This window comes from Peromyscus eremicus, chromosome 11 (genome assembly GCF_949786415.1).
Source record: "Peromyscus eremicus chromosome 11, PerEre_H2_v1, whole genome shotgun sequence".
Taxonomy (NCBI): Eukaryota; Metazoa; Chordata; class Mammalia; order Rodentia; family Cricetidae; genus Peromyscus; species Peromyscus eremicus.
Window position 1 is genome coordinate 50,442,521 of NC_081427.1, and position 24,564 is coordinate 50,467,084.

Below are 24,564 nucleotides of genomic sequence, written 5' to 3' on the forward strand. Positions count from 1 at the left end.
CTAGTTTTTAATTTATATGGAACTCTTAAAACTTAACAATAAGAAAACATCCCACCTAATTAAATACTGGGCCAAATATTTAGCTGAACCATAGAAGATAAAAATGTCTAGTAAGCATACAAACCATGCTGAGAATCCAACAGCATTCCTGGTCTAATATCCTGAATCCACATCTCCCAAAAGTGACACCATCTAAGCACTGATATGAAGTGACATGGAAAATTCCATCCTTAACCTCATGTGATAGGTTGTCCTTAAAATGTAGGTTCACTATATATATTGTATTAACTTAATTGTAGGCTATGTGCACATGAGTGTGATGATTTGAATGAGAATAGATACCATAGGCTCATACATATGAATGCTTGGTTCCAGTCGGTGGAACTGTTTAGGAAGGATTAGGAGGTGTGGCCTTGCTGGAGAAGGTGTGTCACTGGGGATAGGCTTGAGGTTTCAAAAGGCCACTCCAGGCCCAGTCTCTTCCCTCTCTTTGTCTCTCTCTGCCTCCCACTTGTGGATCAGATATAAGCTCTGAGCTACTGCTCCAGTACCATGTCTGCCTGCTGTTCTGCTCCCTACCGTGGTGACCATGGGCTAACTGTCTGAAACTATAGGCAAGCCTCTACGTAAATTATTTTTATATGTTACCTTGGTCATAATGTTTTACCACAGCAATAGAACTGTTCACTAAGACAATGAGCAATAAATGAATTTATGTGTGCACTTAGGCCCTGTTTTCAAGGTACCACATTACAAATAGGCAAATATTCCAAACACGAAACAATAAATAAATAAAATAAAATCCAAGGTATCAAACATTTCTTTTCAGATAAGGGATGCCCAATTGTAGATCACTAGTGAGTTGCAAATTAAACAATAAACGCCTACAAACCTATCAGCATGGCTAAAATCTAAAATACTGATAGCCTAATAGATGTTGGTAGAGTTACATGGTAACAGACACTCCATTTACTGATGATGAGAATGCAAAATAATACAGCCATTTTGGGAGACATTTTTGTAAAATTAATATGTCTTTACCCTATGATCCAAGATTTATTCTTCTTGTTTTTATCTAAATGGGCTGAAAAGTAAGCACATGAATGATTATTGCAGCTTCACTCATGATCATTAACACTTGGAAGCAAAGAAATATCCTTAAATAGACAATGGCTAACTGTGGTATAACTATGCAATGCAGTATGTACTAGTCAGCAATAAAAACAAAGGACCAATCAAGGAACAAAACCACATGGAAGAAACATGTGTTTCTAAATGAAAGAAGCCACCCCCCAAAAGGATAGTTGTCATATAATATCAACTACATAACTATTGAGACAAAACAAAACCATGGAGATAGTAAATGGGGGAAAATAAAAACAAACAGAAAACAGGTCAAGTGTTGCCATCAGTCAAAGAGGCAAAGGGAGGGAGGGATGAACGGGTAGAGCATAAAAGGTTTCTATGGCTGAGAAACTTCTATATGGTACTGTAGTATAGGATATACCACATATACTTATAAAACCCTGTAGAATATCTCACACAGAAAGTCAGTCCTGGACTGTAGACTCTAGTCAGTAATATATCAGTGCTGTAACAAACATACTAGAAAAAGACCCAATCAAGATGAAACCAGAATGATAGAGGTACTAAAAGGAAGGAGGGGTGTCACTTTAATTTATACCCAGTTTTCCTATAAGCATTATATTAGTCTCTTTTCTATTGCTGTGGTCAAACACTGTGACCAAGACAATTTATAAAAGAAAGCATTCAATTTTGGCTTATGGCTTCAGGGGGTTAGAGCCCATGATGGTGGAGCAAAAGCACCGTAGCAGGAACAGCTGAGAGCTCACGTCCTGAGCCACAAGCACTAGGTAGAGGGAGGAGGGCACAGAGAATGAATTAAGTCTTTGGAAACATAAGAGCCGGCACCCAGTGATACGCTTTCTCCCACAAGGCCACACTATCTAACTGTTCCCAAACAGTTCTACCAACTGAAGACCAAGTATTCAGATACTGAAGATTTATGATGAGTACCTCATCTAAGCCGCCGTGAGCATAGCACTACAGTAAGCCTCCCAACTTAAACAATAAACATCCTTTAGTGACGGAGAAAAAAGGAGAAAGGCCAATAATATTAAATGTTTGCATAGGCAAATTGAAACCACAATGAAGTATTGCTATCAGTATCCCACAGTGCCCAGAATTTTTAAAGCCTTGAGTAACTGAATGCTGGCAAGGAACTTTGAAAAAATGAGTTGTCTGACATTCTTGGTGAGAGTGCAATGGTACAGCTACCCTGAAAATCAGTTTGCTTCTGAAAAGCTTAGTATATACTTACCATATGTATATGCTATATATACTACCAATCCGACTCCTGACCCATTTGCCCTTGGTAAATGAAAACATATGCACAAACAAAAACTGTGCAGAAATGTTTGTAGTACCTTCATTCCCGATTGCTTCAAACTGGATGTACTACAAATGTTCAAAGGATAAATGGATTAAAAAGTTAAAATTTATTTATCCATGGGTTAGTAACCAACAACAAACAGAAATACAGCATAAAGGAAGTTTCTAAGCCACACAGAGTGAAAGTCAGAAAAGGGGGCTTAAGAAAAGTAATTTTCTTTCTTTTTTTCTTTTTCTTTTTTTTCTTTTCTTTTTTTTCAAATCTAATGTGTAATAGGAACAAAATATTTGGGCATTTCTTCAAAGAAGGTATATAAATGGCCAACTGGGACATAAAACATGCTCAACATCATCATTGATCATGAGGTGAATATAAATGAAACCCATGATAAAGTACGATCCTTCAAAATTCACCAGGATGAATATATATAGTAAAAAGAAGGATGTCAACAACCAATTGGAGAAAATCAGGAACCTACTTTGCCGGTGGAAATACAAAGTGGCTCAGCATTTTGAAATTTTTGTTAGTTGCCCAAGAAAACAAACACATCCTAAAGAATATAGAGTATTTGCTCACAACAAAATTGGCATGAAAATGTTTAGGGAAGCCCAATTTAGCCCCCAAAGTACAAGGAACAAAAATGTTCATCAACTAATATATGGGTATAATAAAATGTGTTTCCATGAAATGGGATGTTGTATAGCCATTAAAAGAATAAAATACTGATTCAAACTACAATGTGGGTGAACCTGAAGGCATTGTTCAAAGTGAAAGAAGATAGGCATGAAAGACCATGTACTCTGTGATTCTATTTGTATGAAATGCTTAGTGTAACCAAATCCATTGTGATGGAGATTAGTGGGGAAGAGGATAATATGGGGCGAGTGCAAATAGTTAAAGTTTTTGTGGATTGATGGACTTGCTCTAGAAGTACATATCTGTGACACCTACACAGTCTAGTGAATGTGCCAAGTGTTGCTGCTCAGCACACATTTTTCTCTATATTATTTTTTAATTGAGTCTCTCTCTGTAGTTCTAGCTGGTGTCACGGGCAGGGGGAGGTGTGAGGCCAGTTCTCTGGCTGTTTGCGAGTCAGCTCTCCTGTGTCCACAGCATTGTTGGTGCCCACAGGGGTCCACATGTGCAACACTAAAAAACAAACAAACAAACAAACAAAAAACCAAAAAACAAACTGCTCACTTTCTGTTTTTGTTTGTAAAAGGCTAGTACAGTTCAAGCCACATAGAACTGACAGCATCGTTAACAGCAGATATATAACCAATTACAGAGAACACAAGGGTGCTTCAGAAAGCATCCTCTGGGATGCAGAGGGCAAAGGCCAGTGCCCCGTTCAGCAGCACAGAGGAACTTTCAACAGAACGTCCTTTTGCTTTCTTGTTTTTGTGGAAATCACAGTGAGTGTTCCAAGTCCACGTCAGTTCCCCCTTTCTCCTGGCATGGTAAGCATCTCTCTGGCCATCTTTAACACTTCTAGCCACTGGGTTTTTCACTTTACGACTACAGTGTCCTATGGTACTGTATCTGATTCTCTTTATTACAGGCTAATCTTCCCTGTAGTTGAAATGAATATTACCAGGGATAGGAAGATATCAAATACTTATTCTTTATCCCTCTCTGCACCTGGGACATTAAGTTTTAAATTACATTCTGATGTATTAACCAGATTTACTTGAACCCTTGATATGAATAATCTAGTCTCTTTTCTTGGTTCTCTGGGATTCTTGGCATGGCTCATCATATGACCTTTTAACCAATTTTGCTGTGACAGAACTCCTGAGATAGAGAGGATGATTTTTAGCCAGTTTCCTGAGCCTTAATTTCACACTATAAAGTGGGTGCTCAAATCAGTATCTATTTTTTTTTTCAGGTTGCATTTTTAAAACACACAGCACTGTGTGTAATAATAGTGATTATGGCCCTGTACTGGTCTATAAAGTATTGTTCATAAAGAGCTGTACCCAGAAGGGCATGTGTGACGGGAGCAGGGAAGCAGCTTCCATGACTGGACAGCTTCCTTACAGGCTGCGGGAGGACCACGGGGTGAGCTGACTGAGGCACCCCGTGGAAGGACTGCCAAGCCTCACTGAGCAACAGCACCCTGCATCAGTTTCTTTCTACTTTCTTATGACAAAATACCTGGAAAGGCAACTGAAGCAGTCAGGTTTATTTCAGTCAGAGTTCAAGTACAGTCCAGCACGGTGCAGAAAGCATGGTGGGAGAAGCGTGAGGCCGCTGGTCACATTATCTTAACAGTCAGGAAGCAGAGAGGTGTGAACGCTGGGGCTCCCATCTGCCTTCTCACTTTCATTTGGTCTGAGACCCCAGCCGTGGTTAACCCACGGTTAACCACTGTAGGCCGCTGATTTGGAAATGGGATCTACACACAGTATTTGAGGAAGTCAATAGAGCTGGATCTGAAAAGGGGAACATATCTCTTTTCTGTGGGGCTCAACCTCCCCATTTGTATTTACCATCTTTCTGTAAGAAAATGAAGTGTTTCTTCTAGATAAATTACAGCACCCAAGTTGGTTTTTTATGAAAACTTCTGTTTGTGAAATTACTTTAAAAATACAATCAGTTTTCAGCGTTCTTTTCCCTTCAAGTGTTAATTAATTTGATAGTTTTGAGTTGGTCTGGCCCTGTGAAGCAAAAACAGGTGCTTCGCTTTGGAGAAGTGATGGGAATTCAGAATGAATGGCATGCAGAGACCTAGTCTGTGTCTGAGAACAGCCTGCGAATCTCAAACCCTTTCAGTGTCTAGGCCGCTTAAGTGCTGGCATCATGGAACACAGGATGAGGCAGAACAATCGTGTGATTGTTTTTAACATCCTCCAAGAGGATTTCAGGGTAGCATAAGCTGCTAATGAATTTCAGGAGGCAGGTGCAAGGCATGCAATTACTTTTCCATTTCCATCCCTTTTACCATGGAGAGCACTTGCAGATTATTCACTGATTTCCATGGAAGAGGCTTTTTTGTGAGAAAGAAATATTCTATCAGAAAACAGCAATTAGCCGTTGTTCAAGATGTCTCAAATTGGAAGGAAAATAATACAAACAAAAGTGACAACTCTTCACATTTGAAGAAATTCAGCTCGTCCTCATTAACATTTTAAATGGTCACTTTACTTCGCTTTCCTAATATGCTTGGTCACCAGGACTAATAATGCAGTCTCTGCCCACTTTTTCCCCAGTGAGGCGTTGCTTCTCCCACAGACCCGTCTGAGTGACAACTTCGATTCTCCCTGGATTGTTCCCATCTTCCTCCTCCTCTTCATACCTTTTGCTCTGTCACACTTTCTTGATCTCAGCTCCCTGGTGTACCTTGTACTGATCGAAAGGCCTGCACTACAGTGGATTTAGAGCCCAGTCCTGGGCTCACCCCCGGATTTCAGAAAGAGACTCTTACATCACACTGTTGTGGTACAGGGCATGTTTAGAAAGGAAGGAGAGATGACTTTCGTGGGGCCTCTTATCACCTGCTTCCACCTTCCAGGCCACTGTCTGCTGCTCTCCTTGAGTCTTCTTCCCATTTTGAAGAATTAAAAGTGATCCTGGTTTAAATGACCACAGTCCATAAAAGGTACTTTCTTCTATTTACCTGCAAACTTCTTGATTTCATTTTATTATACCGAGTGAGTTAATTCAAACTGAGAGAGACAAATGCTGCGTATTCTCTGATCTGTGGATCCCAGCTCTGAAACTTGAGGTTGAGTATATAACCTCCAGTAACCACAGAGGTCAGGAAAGTGGAAAGGGAGCATGTGGTGAGGGGAAGGCAGAGAGCTCTAGAGAGGGACATAGGAAAAAGGTCATATGACAGGGAAATGGGAAAAACTAGGGCGGGAAATGGGAAAAACTAGGGCGGGCACACTAACTGGAGAGGAGGAAAGGAGGATAATACAAAGGGGGAAGGAGGAAAGAGAGATAAATAACATTAAGCATATTTGAAAAAGTCACAGGAAAACATTATTTTATAAGCTTACTATATAAGATGTAATAGCATGTATGGTTTATGTGGAGTTAGGTTACATGAGGTGACATTGTTACCCCCAAGAGCCATAGTGTATCTAAGAAAACGTCAGTGCCAGGCATGGGGAATCTTCCTTCATGTTCTTGGTCAGGGAAGCCCCAGAGACTCCCCAAACAGTACAGAGTACTGCTGTTGCCTTTGGTTGCCTCCCAGAACTCAAAGATAAGACTTGTATTGCTGATGGTACTTTAGACACGGGACTTGGAGCAATGGAGCTGGACCTGACCTGATGTGGAAGGCCACTCTGCAAGAACCAGCTCTCAGAGTATCTGAAGGTTCTATGTAAGCTGCCAAGGGAGGAAAGCAACTGATAGATAGTCCCACCCAACAGTGAAGTCATGAACCACAACAACCAGCATGGCAAGATATAAATAAAACTACCGCAGTGACATTTACATCTTTGAGTAGCCAACAGCCATTTAATTTAACTAAAGGCCCACTTAGTAGGAGGGAATTCATGCCTGTAACCACGAACCTAGCCAGCTACCCATGGCTGGAGAAATCATAGGCACTAGATGGGAGCTTTGGATATACATACTACTGTCTTTTCCCCAAAACAGTATAATTATTAACTGTATTCTAAATGCTTATTCTTATACTCATAGATAAATGTAGCTCACATACAATGTAATCTCTACACATAAAGCTCAGGGAACATTGTGGATTACCAGAATGCCTGCTGCCAGAGAGTGTCTTCTAGACATGACAAGAAATCTGCACCCAGGAAATTTTAATAAGAATGTTGCCTAAATAAGCCCTACACAATGACAATACCGCTTGACATGCCAATGTGGTTGGGGAAACTTCACAAGGCCCTGCTCTGAAATGAGCTACAGAAAATCCATGGCTACAGAGAAAGGGAGACCCAGTCTTTTCCAGGGATGAGTCCTCCGTGGGTTATCTAATCCAAAGTAGTCAGGCCTAACACACATACATAAGAGCAGCACTAAATGGAGTCAGTAGATTATAAGGAGAATAACACAGAGTAAGAGTCATGAACTTGAAAAGGAGTGGGTGAGGCACAGGAGGAGTTAGAGGAGTCATGGACATGATGATATACAATACCCACATATGGAATTCCCAAAAAATACCTTAAAAACCTCAAATTAAAACAAAGCAGTTTTACAAAGCATTATTTTGTGTTCTTGCAGTTGTGGGTAAGGTTTAAATAAATGTCAATCACACCAAGACTCTGATTTGTAAAGTGAAGAAGGCTAACAGCATTGAAGCTGTCATTCTACCCCAAAAGCTTCTTAGGAGGACCCAGAATTAGTTCTGTCAAGCCAACAACATCCCTGGTCCTTCCTGTGACATTACAGCCAGAAGGCTGGGAGGAGATAATGTAGTAATTTACACAATCAGTATCTTGGTAGAGAATTCTGGCCTCTCTTCATGTGAAGGCAATAAGATAGATGCTTGAACTTCTCTGAACCAATGAAGGACAGTCTGTAGAGACTCCCCATATGGATCAGATTCTTCCATGTCATAGATCCCTCAGGTAACTACCTAGCTAGCAAAATGGCTTCTTTGCCCCAGGCTCTATGCTCCAAAGACACAGAACTGGAGAGTGATGGCAGAGGTAAAGACTAAGTAGCCTGGGTTTGTACCACACAGAATGGCAAGAAGGCGAGCTTCTCTTACACATTACCTAGGCTTGCTGGCATCTGTGCCAAGAAGCAACCTAGACAGGAGTAATCTTCAGTGGGTAGAGTACTCTCAAGGGAGTGCTAAAGGGATATTGGTGAGCATGGTTAAGTCATTGCTGAACCCTTTCACCAGAAACCACACACCAAAAAGACCCTGGCAGTTTCCTCATGGAATGTATGTGTTCGGCTTAGGAGCTCAGCAACCTGTAGATGGACATCTGCAGTGCAAAAGTCCTAGGACTCACTTTCTTACTGGCAAGACAAACAGCAGTCATCAACCAGATTATCAACCATAGCAGCACCCTAAGTAATACTGTCTCTTCCTGTCCTTCCTCTGAGTGGATCTTGAGAAAGGGAGCTGGGTAGAGGAAGAAGAAGTATAGACAGAGCAACCCGATTCCCCTATTCTTCAGGCAGGGTTTGCCAGTGTTAGCAAAAATAAACAATATGTCTCTGCATTGAGTCTAACACTTTACATTTAAAATAAAGTGGGTTGAGCAGTATATACAGAAAGTCACTCATTCATTCCATAGACTTCTATTTCTTATTTTTACTCCTCTATCTGGACAAATCATGGAACTCTGTTGTTGATGTTTACTAAGACTCTCTTCAGTCCACCTGTCATTCTTCAACCCCTCTGCTGTCCCTTAGTTCATGTGCCATGTACCATCACTTGATTTCCCATAGTGATCTTCTGTATAGGTTCCTTCACTGACATCTGCCCTTCTAGAACATTTTTTACCCTAGGTCTGATGAGAGTCTATACAACACAGATCTGGTTGTTCCATTCTTTAGCTTAAAGCACTTGTTTTTATTTGCACTTTGGATAAAGCCCAAATCTGTAGTATGGCCTGCAAAGAACGGGGCCCTGCCTATCCCTCCTCACTCACTTCAAAGTACATCTCTCCTGTCTACTCCCATCACGCTGACATTCTTCTTTGTAACCTGTCATTATTTCTCAACATCAGGCTTTTGGCATACAGCCAGGAAACCTCTTCTTCATGTTCTGGTTGCTCAGCCTCCACTATTTTTCAAATCTTAGCTGAGGCATCTATTTCTGAAGGAAGCATTAACTCATCCTAGTCTAGGTTGAACTGGGTGGGCTAATTAATGCACATCAATACAATACTTCTCCTTTAGTACCCTAGCCAAATAAATTGAGTTCTCTGTGTATGAATTCAAACCTAGAGCCCAAGCTTTCAGAAGTGAGACCATTCTCCCTACCTAAGCACCACCTACCTGGTTCTCAGCACCACCTACCCAGTTATCAGCACCACCTACCCAGTTATCAGCACCACCTACCCAGTTATCAGCACTATGCCCATTACATGATGGAGTTCAGTGTTTGATGAATCATGTTCCTTTAATGATTCTTCTATCTTGTTCACCTCTCTGTCCCATTCCTGTTCTCATACTCTCCAGGAGAAAAAAAAACTGTTTTATTTTTATATGCTATTTATTTTTCGGCCTTCTGTGTATTGCTGCTCTAATTTTGTTAAAGTTTCTGCCTGCAAAGGTGGATTGGGGGGATAGGAAGGAGCCTTTTGAAGAGATTCAATAAGGAGACTCTCACTTAACCGAAGTATGGATGCCAAATCAAAACAAAAAAGGAATAAAAGGAACTAAAATAAAAAAATTACCAACATCTATTGACTCTCCAGTATGACAAAAAATTATCTATTCCTCTCCCACTAATCCCTCAAACTCTGGAAACTAGTACTGAGTAAAACATGTAGGACCCTTCATCTAAGATGAAAAATGGTTCCCAGGTGTGTACACTATGTGTGTGTGTGTGTGTGTGCTTAATGTGTGTATGTACATGTATGATATATGTGTATGATGTGTGTACATCTGTGTTGTGTGTGATGTATGTTTGTTGTATGTGCTATATGTGTGTGTCTGCATGATGTGTGTGTTGTATATGTGTTGTATGCATGCATATATGATATGTGCATGATGTGTGTGCATGTGTGATATGTGTGTACAAGCATGTGTATTGTATGCTTGTGTGTTTGTATGCTGTGTATGTGCTGTATGTGTGTGTGTGCATGATATATGTGTTGTGCATGTGTGTGCACTGTGTATGTATGTCCATGATAGGAATGTTCTGTGTGTGTGTGTGTGTGTGTGTGTGTGTTCTGTGAAGTCAGTCAATACAATTGCAATGGTCAAAAGAGAGAGGAGAGACTATCATGTTAAAATCTAGAACTAAGTGCCTGAATGACCTTGTGGGGGAAACAGGAACAATCCAGTTGGAGCAGAACGGAGAAAAGTGTAAGGATTGGTGAGCTGAATGATCTGAAATACTCATAGAGGCAGATCGTAATACTTGTCCGTGGCCATTTATCTTAGGCAAATAATAATAACAATGATGATGATGATGATGATGATGATGATGATAATAATGTTATCTTGGGAAGGATTTGAAAAAAGGCTGGGTATTTAGCAGGATCAAGTTAGACACTGTATAGATTAATTTGGAATGGTGGAAGAAAAGATAATGAAAACAGAGGAAGCTGTAGAAAGCAATTTAATCCAGTTCCTAATATTTTCCCATTATGCTTTTCTACATATTCTTTAAACCAGAGAGTATTTGAAGCTCTGAATAGGCTTCCAACTATTGAAGGGGACAAACCTAGGAGCCATGTCTCCAGTGTCTTAGTTAGGGTTTCTATTGCTGTGAAGAGGCACCATGACTGTGGCAACTCTTCTAAAGGAAAAACATTTAATTGGTGGCTTACAGTTTCAGAGGTTTAGTTCATTATCATCATGGTGGGAAGTATGTTAGCACATGGTGCTGGAGAAGGAGCTGAGGCAGCAGAAGGAGACTCTAAGGCACACTAGGCATAGTTTGAGCATATAAGACCTCAAAGCCAACCTCCACAGTGACATACTTCCTCCAACAAGGCCACACCTACTCCAACAAGGCCACACCTACTCGTTTCACTCTCTATGGGCCAAGCATTCAAACACATGAGTCTATGGGGACCATACCTATTCAAACCACCATACCCAGGTCAGTAGGCTATCTCAAGGACTGATGGGATTAATATCAAGGCAGTTGCTATACTTCTAGGGTATCTTCTGAATAATGATTGGGGAATCTGGAACTTAACCCTTAAACTGCTGTTCATGTCCTCCACTTTATAACATTAGTGTGAATGCAAACATTAATGATAGCAAGGCTTCTGCATTGAATGCACAGGCCACCCTCTTTTAAGTGTCCTACCACACTGTCTACCTGTTTGTGTGTGTGTGTGTGTGTGTGTGTGTGTGTGTCTTCTGGATAACTGTAGCTTCTAGATAGCTTTCCCCAGCTTCTTTCAACTCTGGAAGTCCACCTATCTCAGAACACAGATCCCATCATGTGCTACCACCTTGATAAGCAATATGCAATCCTGTCTATACCTATATGACAGTGATAGCTTCAACCTAGGCTGGAGAAGGTTCCTAATATATTACTGAAATGGAGGATGGGAAAAGTTGTATTTCGTCCTTGAAAATGCCTAATATGTGATGGATAAGTCCTCAGTAACCACTATGTAGCATCCAAGGATGAGAGAGATAAGGAGAGATTGGGGCAGAAAACAGAGCATGTGACAGTTTTTTTGTCACATTATGACGTCGCTAAATTACACAAGTAAATGATGTTCATAATAGTCTTAAAGTCTGATTCAGAATCAAAGAATTTTTTGTTTTTTTTTTAAGTTTAATATGAAAATGTTACCAAAAGATATCACATACTAAAATTAAAAGAAAAACCAAGGATTCTAGAGCTTTCAATTTCCTTAGCTCTCTCTACCTTTGTTCCATGATACTTCTCAAGATTAGAGACGCTGACCAACACTTTATCAGAGACACCTTCTTTGGATGGTGACCATACTCCTCACTATGTGGCATGGATGGGGTTTCCAACAGACCAAGAGGTCACTTCATGGAGCATGTGCTCTCTTTCAGCCCTTTTATGTGCAGTTTTAAATGTCAATGGCTGTGAGAATTTACTTCAAATATCCCACAAGGCTTTTGAGCAGCAGAAACATTACATACTTTTATAAGAGTGAGACATGTCAGCTATTAATCTCAGCTTCCACAGCCCATGCACAGGGCCAAGAAATTGCAAGATTCATGGCTTCCTTCTGGGAAGTTGGGTACACTGTGCTAATCAGGACTGTACCTTTGTCTACTGAGAGCCCACAGAAGAAGGGGTCAAGTTGTTCTAGACTGTCAGAGACTGTCCCTATTTTCTTTACACCTCATATCAGGGTTTATATTGGAGCTCTGATACAACATGTTTTTCTTTGTCTCACATGAGTTTACCTCAGTGAGGTCTGAGGCTCTGGAATATGAAAGCAATTTCTCCCCTCTATTTCTTCAACCCATTGATTCTCAAGAAAGAACATTTTGTACCTGTTTTCCCCCAGAAGATATTTGGAAACGTCTGGAGGACTTTTTAAAATTAGCCTTCCTCGTACTTTCCCCTATATCCTTCCCTCTCACCCCCTTCTCTCCCCATTTAAAGGCTAACCAAGGAGACGAAAGACTTGAGCAATAAAAACTAAGACACTTGTCCTCGTTCAATTTCTGTTGCCGTGATAAAGACCCCAGCGGAAATAACTTGGGATAGATAGCAAAGTGTTTATTTGTGTCAAATGTTACAGTTAACCATCAAGGAAGGTCAAAGCAGGAACTCAAGGCAGGAACTCAGTGGCAGGAACTGAAGCAGAAACCAGGGAGGAACCCTGCTAACTAGCTTGTTTTCCTTGGATTGCTCATCTCCTTTTCTTACACAGTGCAGGCCCTCCTGCCCAAGTATGGTTCTGCCTATAGGAGGCTGAGCCCTCCCACATCAACCAGCCATCAAGAAAATGCCCCCCAGACATGCCTGCCCTTAGACAAGTCTGACGGTGGCAATCACTCAACTGAAGGTCTCCATTTCCAGGTGACTCTAGCTTGTGTCAAGTTAACAAAAACTAACTGTCACAACACTGAGAAAAGCAAACTGAAGAAGATGCCAGAATCTAGAAAGACCTCCCACACTCGTGGATCCGTAGGATTGATATTGTGAAAATGGCCATTATACCAAAAGCAACCTACAGATTCAATATAATTCCCACCAAAATCCCAACACTATTCTTCACAGAAATTGAAAACACCATCTAAAATTCATATGGAAACACAAAAGACCTAAGTTAGCCAAAAGAGACCCGAACAATAAAAATCCTGCTTGAGATATCACCTTCCCTCATCCCAAATGTCTGGAGAATTTTGGGTAGCTACAACAGGAGACTTGTTGCCAGTAAGAGTAGCAAGTGAGAGTATACAGGCCAAAGATGCTTCTGCACATTCTTTATATGACAGTCCTGTGTACCACAGTATTGTCTCTTCTAATGCATCAATGGTGTCCAGGTGAAGTCTCCAAACTGTAAATAATACTTGCCTCTTGTTCTTGCCTTAAAAAAAAATAATGAGCTGACATTATGCTGATAAAAATTAAAAGTTTTTTTTTTCTTTCAACAAAGTTTTCTAGCCACATGGTGTTGATAACAGCTCCCAGCATCTGATGTGTGAACACTGAATTGGCAATAGGTCTTGGGTATCAGCAGAAATCTCTTTCAACCGCATCTTTATAAATTACAAACTGCCATCCTGATTTGGAGTCTGTTTGCTACAGCAAGATGTTAAGGTAAAGGTTTCCTGTGTCCACCTTTCTGTCTTTGACAGTCACCCTCCTTCTTCCCATACCATGGGGACATCTTGTCCCTTGGGTTGCTCAATCATTAGCGCAGTATCAGATTTTACTTTTATTTGGATAAATTCTTATCCACATGCTGATCTACAGCCTTTTCTCCTACAAGTGTAGCATGCCTATCTTTTCTGTAATCTTGTGATTAGCTTATCTGACTAAACAAAAATGCTATGATTTCTGGGTTGTCAGGGCAGGAACAGTTAGCCTGCCTACTTGATTGGATTCTACTGAAGTTTGATGATATGTCCTTTTTAGAGTTCTTCAGTCTCTCAGATTCCTTCTCTCAACATTATCTATCTGTCACTAGCTTTTTCCATTCCATGGTCCCTATGAACTTTAGTGTCGTGCATAGATCACTTCCTGAGTTTCTTCATACTCTATGAAGGCTAGGTAACCAACTGCTCTGTATCATGTCTTCCCACTCCCTTCCCAACACTACCATTTCTGTATTACATTGTGCTGCTGTCAAGCCATGGGCTGGGATTACTCTAAAGGGTTTGGGTTGCTCTTCACTGTGAGTAGAAAGATGAGGTCACACAGGCCAATGTTAGTCATCCAGTGCTCCTAAAATATGCCCAACCCCACTGCTTCTTTTCTGTTGTACTTGACTCCTGCTAAGGTCAGAGCTGTTATTGGAATGAGAAAATTGAAATCTGGACCCTTGGTTTCATTTTCAGGTTTTCTCTGTCCTTTCCTCCACTAGCAGGTCAATAGGAAGCTTTCTTTGTGTCTGTACTAACTTGTAGAGTAAATGCAATAACCTCATGCTACACAAGGCTGGCTTGATTCAGGAAACTCTGGCCCTTGGTAATTGAGTAATGTGTATGTAGTATTTCAGATTAGGTTTTTACCACTTAAAGATAATCATTATATTGTTAATGATGTTTTTATACATATATCCTATCTCTAAAACTGCTGTAAGATTTAAAATGCCTAAAACTATGTCTGTGGTATCACATAAGTATATTTGGCCTTTGCTCATATATACTAACATTCTTGAAGGTTTCCTAGTTTAGGGTGATAGAATTTTTGTTATTGTTGTTTTAATGAAATAACTCAACGTAGACCTCTAGTTGGGGTATAATGGCTAGGCATCATACAGAGTGGAAAGAGGCAAGAGAGGTCGTTAACTATCAATAGTGATTATAGAATGGCATAATCAACCATTACCAACCCACTGGTATCCAGAGAATCAGGAACTTGGTTACTAGGAAAAACCAACAACAAAGGAACAACCCCCTCCCAACAACAAAACAAAACAACAAACAAGCAGAACCCCTTCATTCAGGGATATTGTGGGAAAAGAAAACTTAACCATCATACTTATTCTGGTATTCATAGGCAAAGAGTACAATAGTCATTTTCATAGACAATATGCTAATCTCAGAGAGAGTGCTAGATATTGATGGAAGAAACATTTTGATTATTTTGAGTTGGAAATCCAAATAGAATCAGAAATGGTTAGTTCCTCTTTCTTTCCACATAGCAGAATTGTATTCCCTTGGTGGCAGGAGGTGGGTACCAATCTCAGTTCATCATAAATATGAGTCATGGATTCTCAGTTCATGACAGTTTATTCTGGTTCATTTTACTTATGCAAGAATCATAATGAGTGCCTGTACCTTCATCTTGGGGCTCTAGTACCCTGTCAATATTATGGATGTGTTGGTAAAATAAGAAGATGAAATGTATAAAATCATCCCCAAATCACAAGTTTGAGTAAAACTCTGACATAGTAATTTAAAATGAAACACATCATTTCCAGACTATTATTGCCTAATACCCATTGTGTCTTTTCTGTTCATGGTAAACTCCTTTTAAAAGTTGGGTACTGATTCAGGAATTGTTCCTCCAGAATGCACAAAAGGGAAGGCACAGCACCCAACATCTGATGTGTGTTGAATTAATTATCAGTATGCTGGAGGTCACTCAAAATCTCTTTCCCTGGAAACCATGTGACAGACTGTTCACTTCTGCCATTCATCCATCATTTTGATGCTGCCCTAATTTTTGAAAGACCAAAGTGTGATGATAAACCATCTTATTTATTGGAACATAGATTAGTAATGCTCTTTGTTCCTTTTATTTGCTTCTGCTATCCAGCTGTGTACTCCTGGGATCCCTTCAGCTAACTCACCAGCCATTTATGGATGAAAGAAAGAGAAAGGTTAGCAAGGCTTGATGTAAATAACTGTACTTCAGCTTCTTCTCTGAGTCCCCCTCAGTTTGTTGGATGCAAGTTTCTTTGAATTCATTAACAGTACCACATGGTGGCCACCTGTTGTAGAAACAGCAATTGGCTGGCTCAGCTCCATTCCAACCCCTTGTAGCAGTTGGAGCTCTGGGTTCCAGAACAGTGGCTTGAGCACCATCTAAGAACTTGTGAGAAATTCAAACTCTTGGGCTCTTCCACACACTCTCAGAATCAGACCTTTTAACCAGCCCTTGGGTGATCTGGTACACAGTCCACTCTGAGAACTCCTGCTGCCCAATTGTGTGGCTCAGCATTGTCCGCACCCGACAGCAGAATCACCTCAGAGCTTATTGGAAATGCAGAATCCTGGGCTCAAAGTCAGACCAGTTGAATCAGATTCTGGACTGCAAATGGCCCAGATTTTTCATGTACACAATAGCATTGAGAAGCCATGCCTTACCCATCTCTGGATCAGTAGTGGCTGTGCATTGTACTACCTGCAGTGTTTAAATGCATAAGCAAGAACAAAGCCCTCTGATTTCTTAGATATTTCCATTTACAGAGTGTCCCCAGCTTCAAATGATTTGATGTAGGGTGTTTTAAAATTCTATGTTGGTAGGAGTTAACATTACATTTCAAATCTTGAATTTGTTTCTTTCTCTGAGCTAGTGATGTATGATACAGTACTTTCTCAACATGGAGTCACAACTCTCCACCCCACGATCCTGAGGGAAAACGACCCGTATTCTGCATTGTACTCTATTGGTAAACTGTGATGTCTAGGCAAATATGTGGATTGAACGCATTTTGACTCAGTATATTTTCAACTTATCGTGGGCTTATAGACTTGTCAGGGACCAAGGAACATCTGTATTCATTATGGGCTTGGCTGTTGAATTCTAAAAATAGTTCTAATATGCAGCAAAATTGGGAACCACTCCCTTATGTTATGCTAGAGAACAGGAACAAACTATTGTGTTTCTCCAGCGAATTTGTCTGGCTTTCTCCAAGCAGAGTCATCAGTATGACTTGAAAGACATGCATGATGCATGAGTGTGACTCTGGGTTGGGACATCTTGTAGCAGAGTTCAGGGGCTTTGGTAACCATCCCTGGCTCCTCCACAGGCGTTAAGAGGTAGTGTTCCCACTACAATGGGGTGGATTTCAGCCAATGTGCTGTGGAACCAGAGTCTGAGGTTGGGTCAGAAGTAAACTTCTTTCCCAAGGACTGGAGGCCATGCCTGAAGGAGAGAGCAGATTCTGCCTAGTGGCTCAGTCCCCCACACTCGATTGGCCTACCTCCCTTCCACTCATTCTGTAAACATTTAATGATTTTTCTCCTTAAAACAGCTGGAGTTGTTTCATTGTTTGGTCCAGATTGGTTCATCTTTATAAGATAAATTTATAATTTATAAATCTTTATAAACACTGTTCTTGTCAACCATTGCTTGTTCATGAAGTAACAGAATCAAACTGTTTTGTATAGTATGAACCCCTTTCTTTCTGGTTAAGAATTGGATTTTTATCATCAGAAACAAAAATTATTCATAAGAAAATGACTACTTGGTCCAAACACATGACCCTGGCTAATACCAGCTCTTTTTCCAAATGTTGTCCCCACCCTTTCCATTAGCACACATCCCTCCCAAGCTTGAGTGCTCAAGTCACATTTGTGATGATTACAAAATGCTCTGTGCTGACACTTGCCCTACCCATGTCCTAAAAACACTTCCCTTTGGGGAATGTAGGAATAGTTTCTTCACTGTCTGGCTAAGAAATATCATAAAATGATTTCTTTCCCTCATTCCTTTTATGGGGGTCAGAACCAAGTATGAGTTTCACCCTAACATTTAATATTATCGGCATTGTATGCAACAGAGAAGGCAACCAAACTTAGTTTTGGAAATATGGTTTTATTTTCAAATGATGCTTTCTGATTACAAAAGCCTTAGAAGTCTCTAATCTTTCAAAAGTATGCTCTTCTCTTGAAAGGGTAGCAAAACCTTTTGATGTCAGCAGTGATGGTGTAGTCAGAGAGCAGAAAGGAAGAGCAAAATCAGGGGAAGGGAGAGAGTGATTGGATACTGAAGAGAAAGAAAGTCCTTGCGTGATCAAAGCATAACCACAGGTTTCACGCACATGTGGGATGGAAGTTACCTACAGACACATTATTCTGCACCTTAGATACAATTTTTCATTTTTGTTTTTAAAATGCCCCCTTCTGTGCTGGTTGGAGGTAGCTGGAAGCTTCTGGAAAAGCTATTTGGATGGACTCTCGTGGTCCATCTCCATCAGCCTTTCTCACAATGAGTATGAGTTTAAGGAAGCAGGTCACCCCGAGCAAGATGATCTGAAATGCTCTTTGTAGATTATCTCTGTCCTTTCCCCAGTCTCGATTCCACTGACCAACAAAACAGGCAAATGAGATGCCTGGTAACTTCTCCCTGACTCCCTCTTGGGCAGCAGGTTTCCTTTCCAATTACTTTTGTATCATTTCAAAAGCATCTTGAAGTGTAGCCGCACCATATAATAACTCTCTTTCCAGACAGAGCTGGGATAATATGTGGCTAGACTTCTACCTATGAGGGAAGCATGAGAAGGGACTTGCTGTCTCATCTTTCATGGAGGCAAATGCGATCTTATTGAAGCCAAGATTCTCCCTAGATGCACGAATATGAAAGATTATCTTTGTACAGAGGGTTGGATCTCTAAATGGAGGTTGGCAGATACAGAGACATGGATCTACTTGAACTCTCCTATAGCATAGGTGTTTATCACATTTAATTTGTTGTTGGCTTTATGCATTTTTTCTTCCACTGGTTATGGGGATTTGCGGCTTTTCCTTTTCATTTTGCAAAACTTTGGAACAAAGGAAGTTTTAGAATACCAAAACATTTTCCAAAATGATTTCAAAATGAACTGTATCCCCAACTAATTTGATTTGTAGGCAATAAAGAACAAAAGCCTGTTAACAGAGAGCTTTAAAATATAATATAATCATTCACACGTGCAGACATGTTGAAACCTGGGTTCTCAGTAAAGGCACACCATGCAATACTTTCATGCTCTAACTGTTGCCTATTAAAAAAAATAAATTCCGCACCATATGCAGGTGTGATTATACAACCAACTGCCAATTCTGACTGGCTCAAGGATCCTTTTAAAAATGTCCAGATGGATATGAATGTCGGATTTGGCAGTTAAATTATAGAGCCCAATCTACCCCTTTTAAGTATGAAGGCATTGAAGCCGAATATTGATATCTCACGCTCCACATACACACTTCCAAAAAGATTGCAGAAGAACATGTTAGTTTTTAAACTAGGGTTATATTTCCTTTGACTAGCAAAATAAACTTTCTTTCGGTTTCTGTCATTTTCCCTTGGTTCAAATTCCTTACTAACAATATAAAAAAACATATTTTGGTAGCTAAGCAAAAAATGAGCAAGAAATTAGGTTTTATAATGACCTGATATCTCTAAAGGAATGTATAGTGAAAGACAAATAAAGCATGGCATTGTAGCTACTCCAAACATCTCCTTAGAGCTGGCTATGTGTCCTCCAGAGAGAGTGTTTACAGGAGAAGAGCATTTAAACAAAAGAGAAGAGTAAGAAAACAACTCCTTGATCCTGGTGCTTCAAAGGACAGATACACAAGTCTGTCACTCACAGGAGGAAGTCACTTAGCAGCAAACTGCCATCAGCCCTGTGTGAGAAACTGTCACAAATGTCATAGTCATTATTTCTGCTGGCCTCATTTTAAAGTCCCCAGTAGTAGTCACCATTGATCACATGATCATCGTCTCATACAACTTGGATGCTGGCATTACACGAAACTTCCTTTCTAAGGACAGGAGCACTGAACCATCCACGAAATAGGACCGCTGCCTCATGGACAGGACGCCATTAGCAGTGCCACATGTTGGCTCAGCCCAGCATATATTAGGGCTTCCGTCACAGAGAAGAAAGGAAATGGACTTAGGGATAGGATCGGGAAGACACCATGGAGATCTTCTCTCATCATTTCTAAACATCGCACATTAGGTAGCGAGGGTAACAAAGGCCAAAAGTATATAAATGAAGGAAGGAACAAAAAACTGTGTTGCTTATTTATGGAATTCACAGGTGAGATGATGAATTATGCACAAAATCTGATAGAACACACACACACACACAATCTGATAGAGCTTGGGAGTGAATTTATACAGTAACAAGGAACAATTGGAAATTTGGAAAGCATCCACTTAAAATATCCCCAATCTAGGCATAGAAGCACAGGCTCATAATTCTGCTACTTATGAGGCTGAGACAGAAGAACATCATAAAGTCAAGGCCTGCCCAGACTAACTTCGAAGTGTGTTCAAGGCCAAACTGGGAAACTTGATGAGAAACTTGTCTCTAAACACAAAGCTAAACAACAACAAAAACAACAACAAAACCCTGGGTCATAGAACAATCGAAGAGTACTTGCCTTAATGTGTGTAAAGCTCTGGGTATAGTACCCATTATTTCAAAAGTAAAATAAAGCTAAATTTTTAAAAAGCAACAAAATAAATACTTGTAAATAAATCTAGTAAAAGATGAGAATGTTCTGTGTGCTGAAAGAAACTGAGGCACATCTAAGTAAAGAAAGAGATTAACTGTATGACAATATTCAATTTTTATCATGTTATCAGTGTTTTTCTAATTAACCTATAGATTAATTACATCTCAATAAAAATGTCTATACTAAAAACCTAATTGTAAAATTAATAAGTAGATGCAAAATACATAGTATGCAAAAATAATTTTGACAAGACAGCTGAAAGATGAATATGAATTAATTTCAAGCTATAGTTATCAGGACATTGTGATATTGTTATAAAGCCTGACAAAAACACCAATGTAACAGAATAGATAGTACAAAAATGTACCCACAGAACTCCAGTCAAGGGAGTTTAACAAGTCAAAAAGGCAATTTAGTATAAAATTAGATTTCAACAGATCATTCTAGATGTATCAACAATTAGATATTCATAGGAACAAAAAAACTTCAATCTTCACCTCAACCCATATGTAAACTTGACCTCAAAACTGTTCATTGACCTAAACATAAAATTCTACATTATGAAACTTCAAAAGAAACTGTAATGAAGATCTTTGTAACTTTAGTTTTAGCCAAAGATATTTGTTTTAGCCAGGACACCAGAGCTCAGTCTATTAAAGAATAAATTGAAAAGTTGGACTCCATTAAATTAAAAACTTATGTTCTTAGAAAACATCATTAAAAAGCTGAAGAAAAAAAAAAAGCTGAGTCTGGGGGGAAATATGTGCAGACGATGTACCTGGTCCACAGAATGCTTGAGGAACTCAGGATTCAACAGGAAGTAAACAATGCAATCAATTAAACACCAGACTAAAAATCTAAAAAGACAGTGAGAAAGTAAACACGTGCAAGGTCATTTGTTACCAGGTAAGTTGAGTTAAAAACACAGAGATGCCACTGCCCACTGATTGAAATTAGACAGATTGCCGGGTGGTGGTGGCGCACGCCTTTAATCCCAGCACTCGGGAGGCAGAGCCAGGCGGATCTCTGTGAGTTCGAGGCCAGCCTGGGCTACCAAGTGAGTTCCAGGAAAGGCGCAAAACTACACAGAGAAACCCTGTCTCGAAAAACCGGAAAAAAAAAAAAAAAAGAAATTAGACAGATTAACCATACCAAGAGCTGATGAAGATGGGGAATAACTGGACACTCGCACGCCACTAGGGGAATAGAGGACAGGGCCACTGTTTTGGAAAATAATGAAAACAATCTCCTAAATATTTAAATAAATTTGCAGGTACAGCATGGTATAGCCATGGGACTCCAAGATGCTTACTCAAAAGAAAGGAAAGTTGTCAAAAGTCAAGATATTAGCAGACAGGGTTTCCCGGTACAATTGGCTTCTGTGATTGTCACAAAATCCGTGGCACTGCGTTCGTGAAAGGGATGGTGAGCTTTTCCTTGGGATGCCAGCCCAGGTGGACTGTGCCCCTTTATGTTAGTTACAATGTCATTCCTGTTTTGTTGAAAACTGGCCTACTTTTAAGTTCATGTGGCACCTAAAATGAATGATTCTGCTCTAACTTGAGCTGGTTTGTGGAACCTGGTGTAACCCAAACAACTATTAAACTGTATTTTTTAAAGAATATGGTCATGTGTGGTGGCATATATATATATATATGTATTACCAACATTTGGAAGGCTAATGAGTTTGAACCCATCCTGTGCCACAGATTGAGACCTTGTCTTAGAAAGTATAAAGAGCATATCCTACAGAGACAGGAATATTAATGGCTATAAAAAAAAATGGAACACAATTCAAGCATTCATCACGAGTAGATAAATTGTAGAGTATCTATACAGTGCTACTTAGCAATGAAAGAAATAAAACTACATTGAAGATTATAATAGGGGTGAATCCTAAAATAATTTTTATGAATAAAGGAATCCATATATAAGTTGCATGGTTCATGTATATAAATTTCAAGAAAATGCAAACTTATTTACAAGATACAGCAACACTTGCTTGGGCGTAGAAAGGGGAGTATTGGGAAGGAGTGATTACAAGCAGGAATGAGGAAATTTTTGATACTAATGGATATTCATGACTTTGATTGTAGTGATGACTTTCAGAAATGATGTATGTGAGAATTTGTCAAACTGTATGCTTCGAATATAATTTTTATAGCCAGTTATATTTTAAAAAACTGTTATTTCTTAGGTTATTGGGGGAAAGTCTGCTCTACTTTCCATGTATCCATGCCTCTCAATGTTGGTTAGAGTAACAAGGGGGCTGTCACTATCCTTGCACGACTGTTCCTTCCTCCATGAACTCTGGCTTAGTTTCTGCAGGTTTCAAAGCAGCCCACATTTCCTGTTTCTACCATCTTCCTTGTGTGTTTCTTCACTTTGTCTATATTCACCCTGCCCCTGCTGCTTTCTTGCAGAAGACAGCCTCTGTGGATAGCAGCATATGTCTGTAAAGTTGGCCTTTCACAGATTCCTGTCATCCTCTGGATAGATGGTGTTAGATACATGGGAACAGACAAAGAGAATCAGACTTTCTTCACCATGGAGCAAGCCAAGGTGAAGTCCTCTGGATCTTCCTCTTGGTTTTCTCCACCTAGTTTGCTATATCCCAAGACCTTTGGGGACATGTCCTTTGTAAAGCACACTGTCCATCATAGAGTGAGTGCCAGTTTGAGAAAGGGCCCTCCCTCCCAGTGGGAACTTTCCACTTTGGACACATGTACTGGGATGGTTGGAGAGAAATTCCTCTCCTATTCCTCTGTAGTGGTGTTTACTTGTTAGTTTCTATGTTATACTGTGATTAAACTACATGGGGATTTTTGCAAAATCACCTCAAAGACGCTATCACTTCCTCACATCTTTTCTTATTAAAACATAAAGGATTTGTGACTGGAGCAACAGCTTAGTAGTTAAGAGTGCTGGCTGCCCTCCCAGAGGACCTGAGTTCCATTCCCAGCACCTATATGGCGGTTCACGACCATCGGTTAACTCTAGTCCCAGGGAATCTGACATCCTCTCCTGACCCCCATGAGCACTACGGGCACATGGTGCACACACATACATGCAGGCAAAACATCCATGCACATAAAACAGTTTTTAAAAAGAAAAAAGGGGAGGATTTTGTAGTTTCAAGTTTTTCCCTCATCATGATTGTTGCTGAAGGCTTCATCAATATTACATCATGGAGCTTTGATTTCTGTATGTCACCAAGGAGAGTAAAGAGTAATGTGGTTGGAAATGGTCTCAGAAAAAAAATCTTCAAAACTTCAGAAGCCACTCTGTCTCGTTCTGTTCAGTTCCTTATGGAAATAATCAGAGATAAACTCTTCCTTACTTAAAAAGTCTAAATTTGAACTCTTTTATAATACCACTTAACTAGAGAAAAGTTTATATTGGCTTTTTATTGTTGTTGTTGTTGTTATTGTTCAAGCTAAAACAATAAATATGAACAAAGGTCTCAGCTGCTAACACCGCCGAGGTACCTCTCTACCTGGAAACCAGCAGCCAGAGAATCAGGGGCTCTGAAGGTCCTTCTGGTAGACCCAGCCTTCCTTCCCCTGACCTGGGAATCAAGTCGGTGTCCTGCTCAGCCAATATCAGAGAAGCTTCCTCCTACAGTAGATGGAAACAAATACAGAGATCCAACTGGACAACATGCAGAGAATGAGAGACTTTGGAACACTCAGTCCTAAGTGTTCCATCAAACTTCCTCTCAGAGCTTAGGGAACCTTACAGAAGAGGAAACAGAAAGGTTGTAGGGGTTGGAGGACACCAAGGAAAGAAGACCTTCCCAACCCAGCAGGACTGACACACCTATGAACGTACCGAGACTGTGGCAGCATGCACAGGGCCGGCATGGGTCTGTACCAGAAGAGGTCCTAGCGCTAAGAGGGAAAGTGGATACAGACTCCCATCCCTAACCCAGAAGGTATCTCCAATCGATAACTCCTGGCAAAGGAAAG